The sequence below is a fragment of the Equus asinus genome, chromosome 1 (assembly GCF_041296235.1).
Source record: "Equus asinus isolate D_3611 breed Donkey chromosome 1, EquAss-T2T_v2, whole genome shotgun sequence".
NCBI lineage: Eukaryota > Metazoa > Chordata > Mammalia > Perissodactyla > Equidae > Equus > Equus asinus.
The window spans coordinates 42,417,775-42,435,333 of NC_091790.1; positions in this window are offsets into that span (position 1 = coordinate 42,417,775).

A 17,559-nucleotide genomic window follows, 5' to 3' on the forward strand; every position below is an offset into this window, starting at 1 on the left:
CGAATGTTGGAGAGGTTGTGGAGAAAGAGGAACCCTCATACACTGTTGGTGGGAATGCAAACTGGTACAGCCACTATGGAAAACAGTATGGAGATTTCTCAAAAAGTTAAAAATAGAAATACCCTATGACCCAGCCATCCCATTACTGGGTATCTATCCTAAGAACCTGATATCAGATATCTCAAGAGTCCGTTGCACCCCTATGTTCATCGCAGCATTATTTACAATAGCCAAGACGTTGAACCAGCCTACATGCCCAGAAACTGATGATTGGATAAAGAAGATGTGGTATATATACACAATGGAATACTACTCAGCCATAAAAAAAGACGACATTGGCCCCTTCACAACAATGTGGATGGACCTCGAGGGCATTATGTTAAGCGATATAAGTCAGTCAGAGAAAGACGAACTCTATATGACTCCACTCATAGGTGGAAATTAGTATATTGAGAAGGAGATCTGATCGGTGGTTACCAGGGAAAAGGGGGGGTGGGGGGTGGGCACGAAGTGGGAAGTGGTGTTCCCACAACATGACTAACAAAAATGTACAACTGAAATTTCACAAGCTTGTAATCCATCACAACATTAATAAACAAAAAAAGAAAAAGATGCTTTGGGGCCCATCTGCCCCTATGGAAAGAACGCAGCACTTTCTGCCTTGCAGCTCTAGGGCAATGTAGCACACCCAGAGCAGAAGTTCTACTTCAGCCAGATCTGGCCCGCAAAGAAACTGCGTTTCACAGGCCTTTGTAAGAGATGTTCCCGGTAGGCTGTTAGAGCACTGTGCACAGCGAGTTGTTTCTTAGCTTCCCAAAGAGCTGGAAGCAAGATGCTTTGGGGCCCTTCTCACCCTTTGGCCAGAAGGCAGCACTTTGTGCCTTGCAGCTCTAAGGGAATGTAGCACACCCAGAGCAGAAGTTCTACTTCAGCCAGATCATGCCTGCAAAGAAACTGCGTTTCACAGGCCTTTGTAAGAGATGTTCGCGGTAGGCTGTTAGAGCACTGTGCAGAGCGAGTTGTTTCTTAGCTTCCCAAAGAGCTGGAAGCAAGATGCTTTGGGGCCCTTCTCACCCTTTGGCAAGAAGGCAGCACTTTGTGCCTTGCAGCTCTAAGGCAATGTAGCACACCTAGAGCAGAAGTTCTACTTCAGCCAGATCAGGCCTGCAAAGAAACTGCATTTCACAGGCCTTTGTAAGAGATGTTCGCGGTAGGCTGTTAGAGCACTGTGCACAGCGAGTTGTTTCTCAGCTTCCAAAAGAGTTGGAAACAAGATGCTTTGGGGCTCATCTGCCCCTTTGACATGAAGGCAGCACTTTGTGCCTTGCAGCTCTAGGGCAATGTAGCACACCCAGAGCAGATGTTCTACTTCTGCCAGGTCAGGCCTGCAAAGAAACTTCGTTTCACAGGCCTTTGTAAGAGATGTTGCCGGTAGGCTGTAAGAGCACTGTGCAGAGCGACTTATTTCTTAGCTTCCCAGAGAGCTGGAAGCAAGATGCTTTGGGGCCCTTCTCACCCTTTGGAAAGAAGGCAGCACTTTGTGCCTTGCAGCTCTAGGGCAATGTAGCACACCCAGAGCAGAAGTTCTACTTCAGCTAGATCAGACCTGCAAAGAAACTGCGTTTCACAGGCCTTTGTAAGAGATCTTCCCTGTAGGCTGTTAGAGCACTGTGCAGAGCGAGTTGTTTCTTAGCTTCCCAAAGAGCTGGAAGCAAGATGCTTTAGGGGCCATCTGCCCTTAAGGAAAGAAGGCAGCACTTTGTGCCTTGCAGCTCTAGGGCAATGTAGCACACCCAGAGCAGATGTTCTACTTCTGCCAGGTCAGGCCTGCAAAGAAACTTCGTTTCACAGGCCCTTGTAAGAGATGTTTCCGGTAGGCTGTTAGAGCACTGTGCAGAGCGACTTGTTTCTTAGCTTCCCAAAGAGCTGGAAGCAAGATGCTTTGGGGCCCTTCTCACCCTTTGGAAAGAAGGCAGCACTTTGTGCCTTGCAGCTCTAGGGCAATGTAGCACACCCAGAGCAGAAGTTCTACTTCAGCCAGATCAGGCCTGCAAAGAAACTGCGTTTCACAGGCCTTTGTAAGAGATGTTCCCGGTAGGCTGTTAGAGCACTGTGCAGAGCGAGTTGTATCTTAGCTTCCCAACGAGCTGGAAGCAAGATGCTTTAGGGGCCATCTGCCCTTAAGGAAAGAAGGCAGCACTTTGTGCCTTGCAGCTCTAGGGCAATGTAGCACACCCAGAGCAGAAGTTCTACTTCAGCCAGATCAGGCCTGCAAAGAAACTGCGTTTCACAGGCCATTATAAGAGATGTTACCGGTAGGCTGTTAGAGCACTGTGCAGAGCGAGTTGTTTCTTAGCTTCCCAAAGAGCTGGAAGCAAGATGCTTTGGGGCCCTTCCCACCCTTTGGAAAGAAGGCAGCACTTTGTGCCTTACAGCTCTAGGGCAATGTAGCACACCCAGATCAGAAGTTCTTCTTCAGCCAGATCAGGCCTGCAAAGAGACTGCGTTTCACAGGCCTTTGTAAGAGATGTTCCCTGTAGGCTGTTAGAGCACTGTGCAGAGCGAGTTCTTTCTTAGCTTCCCAAAGACCTGGAAGCAAGATGCTTTGGGGGCCATCTGCCGTAAGTAAAGAAGGCAGCACTTTGTGCTTTTCAGCTCTAGGGCAATGCAGCACACCCCGAGCAGAAGTTCTACTTCAGCCAGATCAGGCCTGCAAAGAAACTGCGTTTCACAGGCCTTTGTAAGAGATGTTCCCGTTAGGCTGTTAGAGCACTGTGCAGAGCGAGTTGTTTCTTAGCTTCCCAGAGAGCTGGAAGCAAGATGCTTTGGGGCCCGTTAATTTTATACCCTGCTACTTTGCTGTAGTTGTTGATTATTTCTCATAGTTTTTCTGTGGATTCTTTGGGGTTTTCTATGTATAAGATCATGTCGTCTGCAAACAACGCGAGTTTTACTTCTTCGTTACCTATTTGGATTCCTTTTATTTTTTTTCCTGCCGAATTGCTCTGGCCAGCACCTCCAGTACTATGTTGAATAGGAGTGGTGAAAGTGGGCACCCTTGTCTTGTTCCTGTCCTCAGAGGGATGGCTTTCAGCTTTTGTCCATTGAGTATGATGTTGGCTGTGGGTCTATCCTATATGGCCTTTATTATGTTGAGGTACTTTCCTTCTATACCCATTTTACTGAGGGTTTTTATCATAAATGGGTGTTGGATCTTGTCGAATGCTTTCTCTGCGTCTATTGAGATGATCATGTGGTTTTTGTTTTTCATTTTGTTGATGTAGTGTATCATGTTGATTGACTTGCGGGTGTTGAACCATCCCTGTGTCCCTGGTATAAATCCCACTTGATCATGGTGTATAATCTTTTTGATGTATTGCTGTAATCGGTTTGCCAAAATTTTGTTGAGGATTTTTGCATCTATGTTCATCAGTGATATCGGCCTGTAGTTCTCCTTCTTTGTGTTGTCCTTGTCAGGTTTGGGGATCAGAGTGATGTTGGCTTCATAGAATGTGTTAGGGAGTTCTCCATCTTTCTCAATTTTCTGGAACAGTTTGAGGAGGATAGGTACAAAGAACTCACACTGCTTAACAACAAAAAAACAAACAACCCGATCAAAAAATGGGCAGAGGACATGAACAGAAATTTCTCAAAAGAAGATATGAATATGGCCAATAGGCACATGAAAAGATGTTCATCATCGCTAATCATCAGGGAAATGCAAATCAAAACTACACTAAGATATCACCTTACCCCCGTTAGATTGGCAAAAACATCCAAAACCAAGAACGACGAATGTTGGAGAGGTTGTGGAGAAAGAGGAACCCTCATACACTGTTGGTGGGAATGCAAACTGGTACAGCCACTATGGAAAACAGTATGGAGATTTCTCAAAAAGTTAAAAATAGAAATACCCTATGACCCAGCCATCCCATTACTGGGTATCTATCCTAAGAACCTGATATCAGATATCTCAAGAGTCCGTTGCACCCCTATGTTCATCGCAGCATTATTTACAATAGCCAAGACGTGGAACCAGCCTACATGCCCAGAAACTGATGATTGGATAAAGAAGATGTGGTATATATACACAATGGAATACTACTCAGCCATAAAAAAAGACGACATTGGCCCCTTCACAACAATGTGGATGGACCTCGAGGGCATTATGTTAAGCGAAATAAGTCAGTCAGAGAAAGACGAACTCTATATGACTCCACTCATAGGTGGAAATTAGTATATTGAGAAGGAGATCTGATCGGTGGTTACCAGGGAAAAGGGGGGGTGGGGGGAGGGCACGGAGGGGGAAGTGGTGTTCCCTCAACATGACTAACAAAAATGTACAACTGAAATTTCACAAGCTTGTAATCCATCATAACATTAATAAACAACAACAAAAAAAGATGCTTTGGGGCCCATCTGCCCCTATGGAAAGAACGCAGCACTTTGTGCCTTGCAGCTCTAGGGCAATATAGCACACCCAGAGCAGAAGTTCTACTTCAGCCAGATCATGCCCGCAAAGAAACTGCGTTTCACAGGCCTTTGTAAGAGATGTTCCCGGTAGGCTGTTAGAGCACTGTGCAGAGCGAGTTGTTTCTTAGCTTCCCAAAGAGCTGGAAGCAAGATGCTTTAGGGGCCATCTGCCCTTAAGGAAAGAAGGCAGCACTTTGTGCCTTGCAGCTCTAGGGCAATGTAGCACACCCAGAGCAGAAGTTCTACTTCAGCCAGATCAGGCCTGCAAAGAAACTGCGTTTCACAGGCCATTATAAGAGATGTTACCGGTAGGCTGTTAGAGCACTGTGCAGAGCGAGTTGTTTCTTAGCTTCCCAAAGAGCTGGAAGCAAGATGCTTTGGGGCCCTTCCCACCCTTTGGAAAGAAGGCAGCACTTTGTGCCTTACAGCTCTAGGGCAATGTAGCACACCCAGATCAGAAGTTCTTCTTCAGCCAGATCAGGCCTGCAAAGAGACTGCGTTTCACAGGCCTTTGTAAGAGATGTTCCCTGTAGGCTGTTAGAGCACTGTGCAGAGCGAGTTCTTTCTTAGCTTCCCAAAGACCTGGAAGCAAGATGCTTTGGGGGCCATCTGCCGTAAGTAAAGAAGGCAGCACTTTGTGCTTTTCAGCTCTAGGGCAATGCAGCACACCCCGAGCAGAAGTTCTACTTCAGCCAGATCAGGCCTGCAAAGAAACTGCGTTTCACAGGCCTTTGTAAGAGATGTTCCCGTTAGGCTGTTAGAGCACTGTGCAGAGCGAGTTGTTTCTTAGCTTCCCAGAGAGCTGGAAGCAAGATGCTTTGGGGCCCGTTAATTTTATACCCTGCTACTTTGCTGTAGTTGTTGATTATTTCTCATAGTTTTTCTGTGGATTCTTTGGGGTTTTCTATGTATAAGATCATGTCGTCTGCAAACAACGCGAGTTTTACTTCTTCGTTACCTATTTGGATTCCTTTTATTTTTTTTCCTGCCGAATTGCTCTGGCCAGCACCTCCAGTACTATGTTGAATAGGAGTGGTGCAAGTGGGCACCCTTGTCTTGTTCCTGTCCTCAGAGGGATGGCTTTCAGCTTTTGTCCATTGAGTATGATGTTGGCTGTGGGTCTATCCTATATGGCCTTTATTATGTTGAGGTACTTTCCTTCTATACCCATTTTACTGAGGGTTTTTATCATAAATGGGTGTTGGATCTTGTCGAATGCTTTCTCTGCGTCTATTGAGATGATCATGTGGTTTTTGTTTTTCATTTTGTTGATGTAGTGTATCACGTTGATTGACTTGCGGGTGTGGAACCATCCCTGTGTCCCTGGTATAAATCCCACTTGATCATGGTGTATAATCTTTTTGATGTATTGCTGTAATCGGTTTGCCAAAATTTTGTTGAGGATTTTTGCATCTATGTTCATCAGTGATATCGGCCTGTAGTTCTCCTTCTTTGTGTTGTCCTTGTCAGGTTTTGGGATCAGAGTGATGTTGGCTTCATAGAATGTGTTAGGGAGTTCTCCATCTTCTCAATTTTCTGGAACAGTTTGAGGAGAATAGGTACAAAGAACTCACACTGCTTAACAACAAAAAAACAAACAACACGATCAAAAAATGGGCAGAGGACATGAACAGACATTTCTCAAAAGAAGATATGAATATGGCCAATAGACACATGAAAAGATGTTCATCATCGCTAATCATCAGGGAAATGCAAATCAAAACTACACTAAGATATCACCTTACCCCCGTTAGATTGGCAAAAACATCCAAAACCAAGAACGACGAATGTTGGAGAGGTTGTGGAGAAAGAGGAACCCTCATACACTGTTGGTGGGAATGCAAACTGGTACAGCCACTATGGAAAACAGTATGGAGATTTCTCAAAAAGTTAAAAATAGAAATACCCTATGACCCAGCCATCCCATTACTGGGTATCTATCCTAAGAACCTGATATCAGATATCTCAAGAGTCCGTTGCACCCCTATGTTCATCGCAGCATTATTTACAATAGCCAAGACGTGGAACCAGCCTACATGCCCAGAAACTGATGATTGGATAAAGAAGATGTGGTATATATACACAATGGAATACTACTCAGCCATAAAAAAAGACGACATTGGCCCCTTCACAACAATGTGGATGGACCTCGAGGGCATTATGTTAAGCGAAATAAGTCAGTCAGAGAAAGACGAACTCTATATGACTCCACTCATAGGTGGAAATTAGTATATTGAGAAGGAGATCTGATCGGTGGTTACCAGGGAAAAGGGGGGGTGGGGGGAGGGCACGGAGGGGGAAGTGGTGTTCCCACAACATGACTAACAAAAATGTACAACTGAAATTTCACAAGCTTGTAATCCATCATAACATTAATAAACAACAACAAAAAAAGATGCTTTGGGGCCCATCTGCCCCTATGGAAAGAACGCAGCACTTTGTGCCTTGCAGCTCTAGGGCAATATAGCACACCCAGAGCAGAAGTTCTACTTCAGCCAGATCATGCCCGCAAAGAAACTGCGTTTCACAGGCCTTTGTAAGAGATGTTCCCGGTAGGCTGTTAGAGCACTGTGCAGAGCGTGTTGTTTCTTAGCTTCCCAAAGAGCTGGAAGCAAGATGCTTTAGGGGCCATCTGCCCTTAAGGAAAGAAGGCAGCACTTTGTGCCTTGCAGCTCTAGGGCAATGTAGCACACCCAGAGCAGAAGTTCTACTTCAGCCAGATCAGGCCTGCAAAGAAACTGCGTTTCACAGGCCTTTATAAGAGATGTTACCGGTAGGCTGTTAGAGCACTGTGCAGAGCGAGTTGTTTCTTAGCTTCCCAAAGAGCTGGAAGCAAGATGCTTTGGGGCCCTTCCCACCCTTTGGAAAGAAGGCAGCACTTTGTGCCTTACAGCTCTAGGGCAATGTAGCACACCCAGATCAGAAGTTCTTCTTCAGCCAGATCAGGCCTGCAAAGAGACTGCGTTTCACAGGCCTTTGTAAGAGATGTTCCCTGTAGGCTGTTAGAGCACTGTGCAGAGCGAGTTCTTTCTTAGCTTCCCAAAGACCTGGAAGCAAGATGCTTTGGGGGCCATCTGCCGTAAGTAAAGAAGGCAGCACTTTGTGCTTTTCAGCTCTAGGGCAATGCAGCACACCCCGAGCAGAAGTTCTACTTCAGCCAGATCAGGCCTGCAAAGAAACTGCGTTTCACAGGCCTTTGTAAGAGATGTTCCCGGTAGGCTGTTAGAGCACTGTGCAGAGCGAGTTGTTTCTTAGCTTCCCAAAGAGCTGGAAGCAAGATGCTTTGGGGCCCTTCTCACACTTTGGAAAGAAGGCAGCACTTTGTGCCTTGCAGCTCTAGGGGAATGTAGCACACCCAAAGCAGAAGTTCTACTTCAGCCAGATCAGACCTGCAAAGAAACTGCGTTTCACAGGCCTTTGTAAGAGATGTTCCCTGTAGGCTGTTAGAGCACTGTGCAGAGCGAGTTGTTTCTTAGCTTCCCAAGGAGCTGGAAGCAAGAGGCTTTAGGGGCCATCTGCCCTTAAGGAAAGAAGGCAGCACTTTGTGCCTTGCATCTCTAGGGCAATGTAGCACACCCAGAGCAGTTGTTCTACTTCTGCCAGGTAAGGCCTGCAAAGAAACTGCGTTTCACAGGCCTTTGTAAGAGATGTTCCCGGTAGGCTCTTAGAGCACTGTGCAGAGCGAGTTGTTTCTTAGCTTCCCAAAGAGCTGGAAGCAAGATGCTTTGGGGCCCTTCTCACCCTTTGGAAAGAAGGCAGCACTTTGTGCCTTGCAGCTCTAGGGCAATGTAGCACACCCAAAGCAGAAGTTCTACTTCAGCCAGATCAGACCTGCAAACAAACTGCGTTTCACAGGCCTTTGTAAGAGATGTTCCCTGTAGGCTGTTAGAGCATTGTGCAGAGCGAGTTGTTTCTTAGCTTCCCAAGGAGATGGAAGCAAGATGCTTTAGGGGCCATCTGCCCTTAAGGAAAGAAGGCAGCACTTTGTGCCTTGCAGCTCTAGGGCAATGTAGCACACCCAGAGCAGTTGTTCTACTTCTGCCAGGTCAGGCCTGCAAAGAAACTTCGTTTCACAGGCCTTTGTAAGAGATGTTCCCGGTAGGCTGTTAGAGCACTGTGCAGAGCGACTTGTTTCTTAGCTTCCCAAAGAGCTGGAAGCAAGATGCTTTGGGGCCAATCTGCCCCTATGGAAAGAACGCAGCACTTTGTGCCTTGCAGCTCTAGGGCAATGCAGCACACCCCGAGCAGAAGTTGTACTTCAGCCAGATCAGGCCTGCAAAGAAACTGCGTTTCACAGGCCTTTGTAAGAGATGTTCCCGGTAGGCTGTTAGAGCACTGTGCAGAGCGAGTTGTTTCTTAGCTTCCCAAAGAGCTGGAAGCAAGATGCTTTGGGGCCCTTCTCACACTTTGGAAAGAAGGCAGCACTTTGTGCCTTGCAGCTCTAGGGGAATGTAGCACACCCAAAGCAGAAGTTCTACTTCAGCCAGATCAGACCTGCAAAGAAACTGCGTTTCACAGGCCTTTGTAAGAGATGTTCCCTGTAGGCTGTTAGAGCACTGTGCAGAGCGAGTTGTTTCTTAGCTTCCCAAGGAGCTGGAAGCAAGAGGCTTTAGGGGCCATCTGCCCTTAAGGAAAGAAGGCAGCACTTTGTGCCTTGCATCTCTAGGGCAATGTAGCACACCCAGAGCAGTTGTTCTACTTCTGCCAGGTAAGGCCTGCAAAGAAACTGCGTTTCACAGGCCTTTGTAAGAGATGTTCCCGGTAGGCTGTTAGAGCACTGTGCAGAGCGAGTTGTTTCTTAGCTTCCCAAAGAGCTGGAAGCAAGATGCTTTGGGGCCCTTCTCACCCTTTGGAAAGAAGGCAGCACTTTGTGCCTTGCAGCTCTAGGGCAATGTAGCACACCCAAAGCAGAAGTTCTACTTCAGCCAGATCAGACCTGCAAACAAACTGCGTTTCACAGGCCTTTGTAAGAGATGTTCCCTGTAGGCTGTTAGAGCATTGTGCAGAGCGAGTTGTTTCTTAGCTTCCCAAGGAGATGGAAGCAAGATGCTTTAGGGGCCATCTGCCCTTAAGGAAAGAAGGCAGCACTTTGTGCCTTGCAGCTCTAGGGCAATGTAGCACACCCAGAGCAGTTGTTCTACTTCTGCCAGGTCAGGCCTGCAAAGAAACTTCGTTTCACAGGCCTTTGTAAGAGATGTTCCCGGTAGGCTGTTAGAGCACTGTGCAGAGCGACTTGTTTCTTAGCTTCCCAAAGAGCTGGAAGCAAGATGCTTTGGGGCCAATCTGCCCCTATGGAAAGAACGCAGCACTTTGTGCCTTGCAGCTCTAGGGCAATGCAGCACACCCCGAGCAGAAGTTGTACTTCAGCCAGATCAGGCCTGCAAAGAAACTGCGTTTCACAGGCCTTTGTAAGAGATGTTCCCGGTAGGCTGTTAGAGCACTGTGCAGAGCGAGTTGTTTCTTAGCTTCCCAAAGAGCTGGAAGCAAGATGCTTTGGGGCCCTTCTCACACTTTGGAAAGAAGGCAGCACTTTGTGCCTTGCAGCTCTAGGGGAATGTAGCACACCCAAAGCAGAAGTTCTACTTCAGCCAGATCAGACCTGCAAAGAAACTGCGTTTCACAGGCCTTTGTAAGAGATGTTCCCTGTAGGCTGTTAGAGCACTGTGCAGAGCGAGTTGTTTCTTAGCTTCCCAAGGAGCTGGAAGCAAGAGGCTTTAGGGGCCATCTGCCCTTAAGGAAAGAAGGCAGCACTTTGTGCCTTGCATCTCTAGGGCAATGTAGCACACCCAGAGCAGTTGTTCTACTTCTGCCAGGTAAGGCCTGCAAAGAAACTGCGTTTCACAGGCCTTTGTAAGAGATGTTCCCGGTAGGCTGTTAGAGCACTGTGCAGAGCGAGTTGTTTCTTAGCTTCCCAAAGAGCTGGAAGCAAGATGCTTTGGGGCCCTTCTCACCCTTTGGAAAGAAGGCAGCACTTTGTGCCTTGCAGCTCTAGGGCAATGTAGCACACCCAAAGCAGAAGTTCTACTTCAGCCAGATCAGACCTGCAAACAAACTGCGTTTCACAGGCCTTTGTAAGAGATGTTCCCTGTAGGCTGTTAGAGCATTGTGCAGAGCGAGTTGTTTCTTAGCTTCCCAAGGAGATGGAAGCAAGATGCTTTAGGGGCCATCTGCCCTTAAGGAAAGAAGGCAGCACTTTGTGCCTTGCAGCTCTAGGGCAATGTAGCACACCCAGAGCAGTGGTTCTACTTCTGCCAGGTCAGGCCTGCAAAGAAACTTCGTTTCACAGGCCTTTGTAAGAGATGTTCCCGGTAGGCTGTTAGAGCACTGTGCAGAGCGACTTGTTTCTTAGCTTCCCAAAGAGCTGGAAGCAAGATGCTTTGGGGCCAATCTGCCCTTATGGAAAGAACGCAGCACTTTGTGCCTTGCAGCTCTAGGGCAATGCAGCACACCCCGAGCAGAAGTTGTACTTCAGCCAGATCAGGCCTGCAAAGAAACTGCGTTTCACAGGCCTTTGTAAGAGATGTTCCCGGTAGGCTGTTAGAGCACTGTGCAGAGCGAGTTGTTTCTTAGCTTCCCAAAGAGCTGGAAGCAAGATGCTTTGGGGCCCTTCTCACACTTTGGAAAGAAGGCAGCACTTTGTGCCTTGCAGCTCTAGGGGAATGTAGCACACCCAAAGCAGAAGTTCTACTTCAGCCAGATCAGACCTGCAAAGAAACTGCGTTTCACAGGCCTTTGTAAGAGATGTTCCCTGTAGGCTGTTAGAGCACTGTGCAGAGCGAGTTGTTTCTTAGCTTCCCAAGGAGCTGGAAGCAAGAGGCTTTAGGGGCCATCTGCCCTTAAGGAAAGAAGGCAGCACTTTGTGCCTTGCATCTCTAGGGCAATGTAGCACACCCAGAGCAGTTGTTCTACTTCTGCCAGGTAAGGCCTGCAAAGAAACTGCGTTTCACAGGCCTTTGTAAGAGATGTTCCCGGTAGGCTGTTAGAGCACTGTGCAGAGCGAGTTGTTTCTTAGCTTCCCAAAGAGCTGGAAGCAAGATGCTTTGGGGCCCTCTCACCCTTTGGAAAGAAGGCAGCACTTTGTGCCTTGCAGCTCTAGGGAAATGTAGCACACCCAGACCCGAAGTTCTACTTCAGCTAGATCAGACCTGCAAAGAAACTTCGTTTCACAGGCCTTTGTAAGAGATGTTCCCGGTAGGCTGTAAGAGCACTGTGCAGAGCGACTAGTTTCTTAGCTTCCCAGAGAGCTGGAAGAAAGATGCTTTGGGGCCCATCTGCCCCTATGGAAAGAACGCAGCACTTTGTGCCTTGCAGCTCTAGGGCAATGCAGCACACCCCGAGCAGAAGTTGTACTTCAGCCAGATCAGACCTGCAAAGAAACTGCGTTTCACAGGCCTTTGTAAGAGATGTTCCCTGTAGGCTGTTAGAGAACTGTGCAGAGCGAGTTGTTTCTTAGCTTCCCATGGAGCTGGAAGCAAGATGCTTTAGGGGCCATCTGCCCTTAGGGAAAGAAGGCAGCACTTTGTGCCTTGCAGCTCTAGGGCAATGTAGCACACCCAGGGCAGTTTTTCTACTTCTGCCAGGTCAGGCCTGCAAAGAAACTTCGTTTCACAGGCCTTTGTAAGAGATGTTCCCTGTAGGCTTTCAGAGAACTGTGCAGAGCGAGTTGTTTCTTAGCTTCCCAAGGAGCTGGAAGCAAGATGCTTTAGGGGCCATCTGCCCTTAAGGAAAGAAGGCAGCACTTTGTGCCTTGCAGCTCTAGGGCAATGTAGCACACCCAGAGCAGTTGTTCTACTTCTGCCAGGTCAGGCCTGCAAAGAAACTTCGTTTCACAGGCCTTTGTAAGAGATGTTCCCTGTAGGGTGTTAGAGCACTGTGTAGAGCTAGTTGTTTCTTAGCTTCCCAAGGAGCTGGAAGCAAGATGCTTTGGGGCCCTTCTCACCCTTTGGAAAGAAGGCAGCACTTTGTGCCTTGCAGCTCTAGGGCAATGTAGCACACCCAGAGCCGAAGTTCTACTTCAGCTAGATCAGACCTGCAAAGAAACTTCGTTTCACAGGCCTTTGTAAGAGATCTTCCCGGTAGGCTGTTAGAGCACTGTGCAGAGCGAGTTGTTTCTTAGCTTCCCAGAGAGCTGGAAGCAAGATGCTTTGGTGCCCGTTAATTTTATACCCTGCTACTTTGCTGTAGTTGTTGATTATTTCTAATAGTTTTTCTTGGATTCTTTGGGGTTTTCTATGTATAAGATCATGTCGTCTGCAAACAACGCGAGTTTTACTTCTTCGTTACCTATTTGGATTCCTTTTATTTTTTTTTCCTGCCGAATTGCTCTGGCCAGCACCTCCAGTACTATGTTGAATAGGAGTGGTGAAAGTGGGCACCCTTGTCTTGTTCCTGTCCTCAGAGGGATGGCTTTCAGCTTTTGTCCATTGAGTATGATGTTGGCTGTGGGTCTATCATATATGGCCTTTATTATGTTGAGGTACTTTCCTTCTATACCCATTTTACTGAGGGTTGTTATCATAAATGGGTGTTGGATCTTGTCGAATGCTTTCTCTGCGTCTATTGAGATGATCATGTGGTTTTTGTTTTTCATTTTGTTGATGTAGTGTATCACGTTGATTGACTTGCGGGTGTTGAACCATCCCTGTGTCCCTGGTATAAATCCCACTTGATCATGGTGTATAATCTTTTTGATGTATTGCTGTAATCGGTTTGCCAAAATTTTGTTGAGGATTTTTGCATCTATGTTCATCAGTGATATCGGCCTGTAGTTCTCCTTCTTTGTGTTGTCCTTGTCAGGTTTGGGGATCAGAGTGATGTTGGCTTCATAGAATGTGTTAGGGAGTTCTCCATCTTTCTCAATTTTCTGGAACAGTTTGAGGAGAATAGGTACAAAGAACTCACACTGCTTAACAACAAAAAAACAAACAACCCGATCAAAAAATGGGCAGAGGACATGAACAGACATTTCTCAAAAGAAGATATGAATATGGCCAATAGACACATGAAAAGATGTTCATCATCGCTAATCATCAGGGAAATGCAAATCAAAACTACACTAAGATATCACCTTACCCCCGTTAGATTGGCAAAAACATCCAAAACCAAGAACGACGAATGTTGGAGAGGTTGTGGAGAAAGAGGAACCCTCATACACTGTTGGTGGGAATGCAAACTGGTACAGCCACTATGGAAAACAGTATGGAGATTTCTCAAAAAGTTAAAAATAGAAATACCCTATGACCCACCCATCCCATTACTGGGTATCTATACTAAGAACCTGATATCAGATATCTCAAGAGTCCGTTGCACCCCTATGTTCATCGCAGCATTATTTACAATAGCCAAGACGTGGAACCAGCCTACATGCCCAGAAACTGATGATTGGATAAAGAAGATGTGGTATATATACACAACGGAATACTACTCAGCCATAAAAAAAGACGACATTGGCCCATTCACAACAATGTGGATGGACCTCGAGGGCATTATGTTAAGCGAAATAAGTCAGTCAGAGAAAGACAGACTCTATATGACTCCACTCATAGGTGGAAATTAGTATATTGAGAAGGAGATCTGATCGGTGGTTACCAGGGAAAAGGGGGGGTGGGGGAGGGCACGGAGGGGGAAGTGGTGTTCCCACAACATGACTAACAAAAATGTACAACTGAAATTTCACAAGCTTGTAATCCATCATAAGATTAATAAACAACAACAACAAAAAAAGATGCTTTGGGGCCCATCTGCCCCTATGGAAAGAACGCAGCACTTTGTGCCTTGCAACTCTAGGGCAATGTAGCACACCCAGAGCAGAAGTTCTACTTCAACCAGATCAGGCCTGCAAAGAAAATGCGTTTCACAGGCCTTTGTAAGAGATGTTCCCGGTAGGCTGTTAGAGCACTGTGCAGAGCGAGTTGTTTCCTAGCTTCCCAAAGAGCTGGAAGCAAGATGCTTTGGGGCCCTTCTCACCCTTTGGAAAGAAGGCAGCACTTTGTGCCTTGCAGCTCTAGGGCAATGTAGCACACCCAAAGCAGAAGTTCTACTTCAGCCAGATCAGACCTGCAAAGAAACTGCGTTTCACAGGCCTTTGTAAGAGATGTTCCCTGTAGGCTGTTAGAGCACTGTGCAGAGCGAGTTGTTTCTTATCTTCCCAAGGAGATGGAAGCAAGATGCTTTAGGGGCCATCTGCCCTTAAGGAAAGAAGGCAGCACTTTGTGCCTTGCAGCTCTAGGGCAATGTAGCACACCCAGAGCAGTTGTTCTACTTCTGCCAGGTCAGGCCTGCAAAGAAACTTCGTTTCACAGGCCTTTGTAAGAGATGTTCCCGGTAGGCTGTTAGAGCACTGTGCAGAGCGACTTGTTTCTTAGCTTCCCAAAGAGCTGGAAGCAAGATGCTTTGGGGCCAATCTGCCCCTATGGAAAGAACGCAGCACTTTGTGCCTTGCAGCTCTAGGGCAATGCAGCACACCCCGAGCAGAAGTTGTACTTCAGCCAGATCAGGCCTGCAAAGAAACTGCGTTTCACAGGCCTTTGTAAGAGATGTTCCCGGTAGGCTCTTAGAGCACTGTGCAGAGCGAGATGTTTCTGAGCTTCCCAAAGAGCTGGAAGCAAGATGCTTTGGGGCCCTCTCACCCTTTGGAAAGAAGGCAGCACTTTGTGCCTTGCAGCTCTAGGGAAATGTAGCACGCCCAGACCCGAAGTTCTACTTCAGCTAGATCAGACCTGCAAAGAAACTTCGTTTCACAGGCCTTTGTAAGAGATGTTCCCGGTAGGCTGTAAGAGCACTGTGCAGAGCGACTAGTTTCTTAGCTTCCCAGAGAGCTGGAAGAAAGATGCTTTGGGGCCCATCTGCCCCTTTGAGATGAAGGCAGCACTTTGTGCCTTGCAGCTCTAGGGCAATGTAGCACACCCAGAGCAGAAGTTCTACTTCAGCCAGATCAGGCCTGCAAAGAAACTGCATTTCACAGGCCTTTGTAAGAGATGTTCCCGGTAGGCTGTTAGAGCACTGTGCAGAGCAAGTTGTTTCCTAGCTTCCCAAAGAGCTGGAAGCAAGATGCTTTGGGGCCCTTCTCACCCTTTGGAAAGAAGGCAGCACTTTGTGCCTTGCAGCTCTAGGGCAATGTAGGACACCCAAAGCAGAAGTTCTACTTCAGCCACATCAGACCTGCAAAGAAACTGCGTTTCACAGGCCTTTGTAAGAGATGTTCCCTGTAGGCTGTTAGAGAACTGTGCAGAGCGAGTTGTTTCTTAGCTTCCCAAGGAGCTGGAAGCAAGATGCTTTAGGGACCATCTGCCCTTAAGGAAAGAAGGCAGCACTTTGTGCCTTGCAGCTCTAGGGCAATGTAGCACACCCAGAGAATTTGTTCTACTTCTGCCAGGTCAGGCCTGCAAAGAAACTTCGTTTCACAGGTCTTTGTAAGAGATGTTCCTGGTAGGCTGTTAGAGCACTGTGCAGAGCGACTTGTTTCTTAGCTTCCCAAAGAGCTGGAAGCAAAATGCTTTGGGGCCCTCTCACCCTTTAGAAAGAAGGCAGCACTTTGTGCCTTGCAGCTCTAGGGCAATGTAGCACACCCAGAGCCGAAGTTCTACTTCAGCTAGATCAGACCTGCAAAGACACTGCGTTTCACAGGCCTTTGTAAGAGATGTTCCCGGTAGGCTGTTAGAGCACTGTGCAGAGCGAGTTGTTTCTTAGCTTCCCAGAGAGCTGGAAGCAAGATGCTTTGGGGCCCGTTAATTGTATCCCCTGCTACTTTGCTGTAGTTGTTGATTATTTCTCATAGTTTTTCTGTGGATTCTTTGGGGTTTTCTATGTATAAGATCATGTCGTCTGCAAACAACGCGAGTTTTACTTCTTCGTTACCTATTTGGATTCCTTTTATTTTTTTTCCTGCCGAATTGCTCTGGCCAGCACCTCCAGTACTATGTTGAATAGGAGTGGTGAAAGTGGGCACCCTTGTCTTGTTCCTGTCCTCAGAGGGATGGCTTTCAGCTTTTGTCCATTGAGTATGATGTTGGCTGTGGGTCTATCCTATATGGCCTTTATTATGTTGAGGTACTTTCCTTCTATACCCATTTTACTGAGGGTTTTTATCATAAATGGGTGTTGGATCTTGTCGAATGCTTTCTCTGCGTCTATTGAGATGATCATGTGGTTTTTGTTTTTCATTTTGTTGATGTAGTGTATCACGTTGATTGACTTGCGGGTGTTGAACCATCCCTGTGTCCCTGGTATAAATCCCACTTGATCATGGTGTATAATCTTTTTGATGTATTGCTGTAATCGGTTTGCCAAAATTTTGTTGAGGATTTTTGCATCTATGTTCATCAGTGATATCGGCCTGTAGTTCTCCTTCTTTGTGTTGTCCTTGTCAGGTTTGGGGATCAGAGTGATGTTGGCTTCATAGAATGTGTTAGGGAGTTCTCCATCTTTCTCAATTTTCTGGAACAGTTTGAGGAGAATAGGTACAAGGAACTCACACTGCTTAACAACAAAAAAACAAACAACCCGATCAAAAAATGGGCAGAGGACATGAACAGACATTTCTCAAAAGAAGATATGAATATGGCCAATAGACACATGAAAAGATGTTCATCATCGCTAATCATCAGGGAAATGCAAATCAAAACTACACTAAGATATCACCTTACCCCCGTTAGATTGGCAAAAACATCCAAACCCAAGAACGACGAATGTTGGAGAAGTTGTGGACAAAGAGGAACCCTCATACACTGTTGGTGGGAATGCAAACTGGTACAGCCACTATGGAAAACAGTATGGAGATTTCTCAAAAAGTTAAAAATAGAAATACCCTATGACCCAGCCATCCCATTACTGGGTATCTATCCTAAGAACCTGATATCAGATATCTCAAGAGTCCGTTGCACCCCTATGTTCATCGCAGCATTATTTACAATAGCCAAGACGTGGAACCAGCCTACATGCCCAGAAACTGATGATTGGATAAAGAAGATGTGGTATATATACACAATAGAATACTACTCAGCCATAAAAATATACGACATTGGCCCCTTCACAACAATGTGGATGGACCTCGAGGGCATTATGTTAAGCGAAATAAGTCAGTCAGAG